A 6,131-nucleotide genomic window follows, 5' to 3' on the forward strand; every position below is an offset into this window, starting at 1 on the left:
TGGAGGTGCTGACAGGTCCACTAATAAAAGTACTCAGGGCTAGTATAGCCCTGAGATATGTACCACAAACCTGGAGGGAGACGAGGGTAGTCTTTATCCCTAAACCAGGCAGAAACGGTCATATCTTGGCCAAGAATTACAGGCCGATCAGCCTTACATCATTTATTTTGAAAACAGTGTAGAGGCTGGTAGACAGATACCTGAAGATAGAACCCTTGGTCTCTTGTCCACTGACCACAACTCAATACGCTTATAGGGAGGGCAGGTCGACCGAGACTGCCCTACATCACCTTGTAAGCGGAGTTGAGGGACAGCTGGAAGCCAAGGGATACGCCATAGGAGTCTTTATAGACATAGAGGGAGCTTTTGATAGCACCTCTAACAAGTCTATCAAAGAGGCAATGTACAGAAACAAGATCCCAGAGGCGATCGTGGACTGGACACAAAGCATGCTAACGGGCAGAAGTCTAACCGTAAGCGTGGGTGAAAATTCAGTTGGGGGGAGTCCGGCTGGGGGCTGCCCGCAGGGGGGCGTAATCTCTCCCCTGCTGTGGTGTCTAGTGGTCGATGACCTTCTGGCTGAATTAAAAGAAGCAGGATTCCTGGTATATGGCTACGCGGATGACGTGGCCATCATTGCCAGAGGAAATTTCATATCGATCCTCAAGGAGAGGATGGACGCAGCCTTGAGGATAGTTCAAACCTGGTGCAGAAAGAAGGGACTGTCAGTCAATCCATCTAAGACCTCGGCAGTGGTCTTTACCAGAAAATACAAATCCGAACACATGGAGCCACTAAAGCTCTGGGGCAGGGAAATAACTTACACAAGCTCGGTGAAGTATCTTGGAGTGATCCTGGATGCTAAACTGAGCTGGCTGCCAAACCTCGAGGAGAAGAGAAGAAAGTTCTATACCACCATGTGGGCTTGTAGAAGAGTAATGGGTAGAAACTGGGGGCTTCAACCCAGGGCTGCCCTTTGGCTGTATAGGACGGTGTTGCTGCCAAGACTAACCTATGCAGCGGTAGTATGGTGGCCGAGAATGGAGAGGGTGGGGGCCAGGAACCTGTTAAAAAGCCTACAGGGTAGTTATCTGAGGGCTGTGACAGGGACCATGAGAACGTCCCCGACGGAGGCGTTGGAAGTAGCTCTCTGCTGCCCACCTCTCGGTCAGCTGATAAAATAACAAGCCAGGAGAACGGCTTATAGACTTAGATGTCAGGGGGAATGGAAAGATACCGGTCTAGGACACACTAGACTGGGACTTTCTCAGAAGTACCCCTTCATGTTAAAACAGGATAGAATTCCAAGAAAACATCAGTTGGGGAAGAAATTTAAAGTTTTAATACCAACTAGGGACGACTGGAACAAGTCTAAATTACTAGCTGATCCAAAAGTGGATCTTTGGTTCACAGACGAATCGGGTGCAAATGATCGGTATGGGGTAGGAATCTATGGGCCGAAAAGAAACCATAGAGAAAGCATACCTCTGGGCGGGCTGGCCACGGCCGAGGTGATGGCCATCCTGAGGTGTGCGGAAACCCTTGCTGTAAACGATAGTGCAAACCAGCACTTTTACATATGCTCTGATAGCAGAGCGGCCATACATGCCCTTGCAAAGACCACTACAGAATCGGCTGTAGTTTGGGACTGCATGCAGGCATTAGCTAGAATCTTGGGGGAATCTTGGGGGAATCTAACAAGATAACTCTAGTATGAATCCCAGGACATCAGGGATTTCTCGGGAACGAGATAGCCGACGAGTTGGCCAAGCTGGGGACCCAAATGGACCCAGCCACGCAGATCGTTGGAATACCTTTTGTAACGGGAATCAACATCATCAGAGGATGGCTTGAGCGAGAGCACGTTGGCTCCTGGAGAGCGGTGGGTGGCTGCCGGACAGCTAAACGGCTAATGGAGCAACCATCGCCGGGGAGAGCCAACGAGCTCCTGGCCATGAACAGATTAAGGCTGAAGGTGGGATTGGGTCGTCTCATGGGACACTGAGGAGCCATCTAAACAAACTTGGTCTTACGGAACAAAGTGACTGCCGCCTATGTGGTGAGGAGAGAGAGAACAGCATCCACATTTTATGTCGGTGTCCTGTACTCACATGTAAAAGGTACAGATCCTGGGGATGCATGTTCATGGAGCCTGAGGATCTAAACGAAAAAAGGGTTAGCAGCTTGATTAACCTGGCGTCAGATACTAGGCTGGGTTTATTAGCGCAATCCTAAAAAATAGCAGGAGGTTACAATGGAACTTTTAGATCTAGGTGACGCAAGGGCATCAAAGTGCCCACCTGCTCCACTACTACTACTACTACTACTAAGTTCTCTGTGCTATTTGGGAAACTTTCTTTCTTTGCATAGTGATGTACGACTTTCTTTAAAGCGCAACTTCCGAGAAGTTATCCGTTTCCAATTGATGAGAAACGAAAAAATTGATTTCATTGGGCGGAATTCATGTAGTCTTGCAAACCAGAAATAATATGTCAGACAATTATTATACGATTTGGTATTTTACGCTTTCGCGATGTTGTCCAATACTTTGGTTGTTTTCCGGGTTTGGACCGTGTCTTTCTTGTGTTTGATCCCGATGTCGAAACTAGTTTTAGGTCGCTCTGCTCCCTAAAGAAATGAACTAAAATGTTCACGAGATATTTAATTTATGTATAAATGTATAATTATATATTTATATATTAATAAAAATAATATATCAATTATTTTTATATATCCTCTTATAATATATCCTCTGCCATCTTTTTTTCGATTATGGTTCTTTGTAATAATAAATTTAGTAATAATATTTCTAATTTATTATTGATGATATTAAGGGGATGCTGAAGTGGATGAACTCGCTAAGCGTCGATAACGTAGAGGCGATCGTCAAAAAGTAGAAAACATTATCATTATCCATCGACGTTACCGATTTCATGTATATATAGATACATATAGATATTTATGAAGACGATCATCAAATAGGCGCTGACATAATGCCGCTATTTTCTTTTTTTCATATATGCATCATTTCTACATATAGATATATGAATGCAAGTGTATATGCTACGTTGTTATTTCAATTTTCTTACACATAGACGTTACGTAAATGTGAATGCCACGTTGCCGATATTCGCATTCTTTCCGAAATAGGCTTTCGTTGCTTTTCTGATGAATTTTTCAAACCGCTTGTGTACTGGGTGAATCAAAGAAAGAATTTTTTAGAAAAGTATGTTCTACGTATAAATGCAGTTTACGAATATTGTTTTGAAGAATATGTTATCTAATATGTGAGCTTTCTATATAATTTGCAATGGAAATTTTAGATATTATTTTAGTTATGCACTGAGCAATGTTTCACTATATTTTCGCACGTAATTTTATCTTATAAATTGGAGCAGTAAGTGCGCTGTAATTTTTGCAAAAGGAAATCAGTGTCACGATAGCAATAGTTCCACATCGTTTTCATTTTTGAGTGAGGAATGATCTTCTTTATTTTTGCATTTTTGTATTTTCACTATACAAAAGCATTTTAATTCGGTCAAGTCAATACAAAGTAATATTTGTAGGAAAATCTCGTTGACGTGATATCGATACCCTTGCAAAACTTTCGTCGTACTGATTGTACTAAATCAAAAACCCTTTGATATGGTGAAAATACGTGCAAAAATAAAGCGGAGCATTCCTCAATATGAGAGGAAAACGATAAGAAAATGCTATCATAACAAAATTACCGAATTTTTCTACCAAGATTACTTCTTTCTACATGCGCCGAGTTAAAAATCCTTTTACATGATGAAAGTACGTGTGAAAATGAAGCGGGGCACTTCTCAATATGAGAGGAAAACGATAAGAAAATGCTATCATAACAAAATTACCGAGTTCTTCTGCAAAGATTACTTCTTTCTATATGCGCTGAGTTAAAAACCCTTTTACATGATGAAAGTATGTGCGTAAATGAAGCGGAGTGTTCCTTAATATGAGAGGAAAACGATAAGGGACGGTTACTATCATAATACCGAATATTTCTGCAAAGATTAGTTCTTTTTACATGCGCCGAGTTAAAAACCCTTTTACATGGTGAAAGTACGTGTGAAAATGAAGCGGGGCTTCTTCAATATGAGAGGAAAACGATAAGAGACAATTACTATCATGACACTGAATCTTTCTGCAAAGATTAGTTCTTTCTACATGTGTATTGACTTGACCGAATTAAAAATGCTTTTGTATGGTGAAAGTAATGCAAAAATGAAATAGAGCATTCCTCACTCAAGGATGAAAACGATGTAGAACTATTGCTATCGTGACACTGATTTTCTTTTGTAAAAATTACAGCGCAATTACTGCTCCAATTTATATGATAAAATTGGGTGCGAATATATAGTGAAATATTGAATTTTAATTTTAATTTCCATTGAAAATTATATAGAAAGCTCACATATTAAATAACATGTATTCTTCAAAACAATATTCGTAAATTACTCTAATGCGTATAACATATTTCTCGAAAAAACTTTCTTCGATGCACCCACACTGAGAGAAAAATGTATGATATTTGGAACTATAATGGCATAGTAAAAAGATTATAGTTAGGAATATAATTTTTATAGTAAATGTTACCATAATATTTGTAATATTTACAATATAAGCATAGTATAACTGACCCGTGTAAAATTTATACCAAGAATTATAATTATTTGAAATAAAAAATATAGTAATAAGGTGGTAAATATTGAATGGTAAGAAGAATTAATTATTTTATATAGTCAATACAATTGGAATATTTGGAAAATATATGTACATATAATTATAACTAACAGTAAGATTTGAAGAGGCAAATAAGGAGCAAGCACGGATGTCTTAGTGCTATTAAATACTAATATTACTTTTATATAATATTAATATGATAGTGGGAGGATAATTATGTCCAGCATGTTAAACGCACGTATCAAAATTTTTCTTCGATTAACGTATGCGACGAATCTTTCATATTTAGACCGATCCTTGATTCTCAATTTTATATATATATTTAAAATTCCCAAAACCCATTAAACCGATGACTCAAATAGATTCATTATATATGTTGCGAAAAACTGCCTCCGCCAGGACTCGAACCTGGATCTCCCCACTTTCCGGACGGGACGCCTTTCCATTCGGCCACCGAGGCTTCGACAGTAATCTCGCAACACAATGTTTATAAATTCTCTAAGGTATAAGTTGAGAGAAAGAAAGAAAGAGTCGATCTCGTAAGAGATGTTATTATACGAGAGAGAGATAGAATTTATTATACGAGAGAGAGAAATATATATGTAAAATTGCGACTCAAGGATCGGTCTAAGTATGAAAGGTATTAATAGATTATAATAATAATAGATTCGCCGCGTACGTTAATCGAAGAAAAATTTCGATACGTGCGTTTGACATGCTGGACGTAATTATCCTCCCACTATCATATTAATATTATATAAAAGTAATATTAGTATTTAATAGCATTAAGACATCCGTGCTTGCTCCTTATTTTCCTCTTCAAATCTTACTGTTAGTTATTCTAAAAAGGAGTTTTCTATAATTTCTGTTTATATATAACTATATTCCCAAAAGGTGCTTTACCATATATATAGAATAATAAGATAGACTATAAATCTGTGTTCATTCTACTATATCTTCATATTTAGATGAACTGTAAATATATGTTTGAAGCTAAAACGAACTATAAAATATAGTGAGATTATAGTTATTGTTATTAATTATTATTAGTTATTAGTTATTTTTTAGTTATTATTATTATTCTTTAATTATTATTATTATTAGTTATTAGTTATTCTTATTAATTATTTTTTTCTCTCAGTGCAGTACATAAGAGGTTTGAAGAATTCATCAGAAAAGCAGTGAAAGAGTCTTGGAGAGAATGTGAATATCGGCAACGTGATATTCACATTTACGTACCGTCTATATGTAAGAAAATTGAAATAACAACGTAGCACACATACTTGCATAACATCTGTGAAGGAACGATATATGAAAAAATACTGCGGCGCAACGGTAGCGCAAATATGTTCACGCTTATCAAATGTGACATTTTGATGATCGTCTTCGTTTCGTGTGTGTGTGTGTGTGTGTGTGTGTGTGTGTGT

This window comes from Odontomachus brunneus, unplaced genomic scaffold (assembly GCF_010583005.1).
Source record: "Odontomachus brunneus isolate Ranch 3 - 2012 unplaced genomic scaffold, Obru_v1 Obru_scaffold_246, whole genome shotgun sequence".
NCBI classification, from domain to species: Eukaryota; Metazoa; Arthropoda; class Insecta; order Hymenoptera; family Formicidae; genus Odontomachus; species Odontomachus brunneus.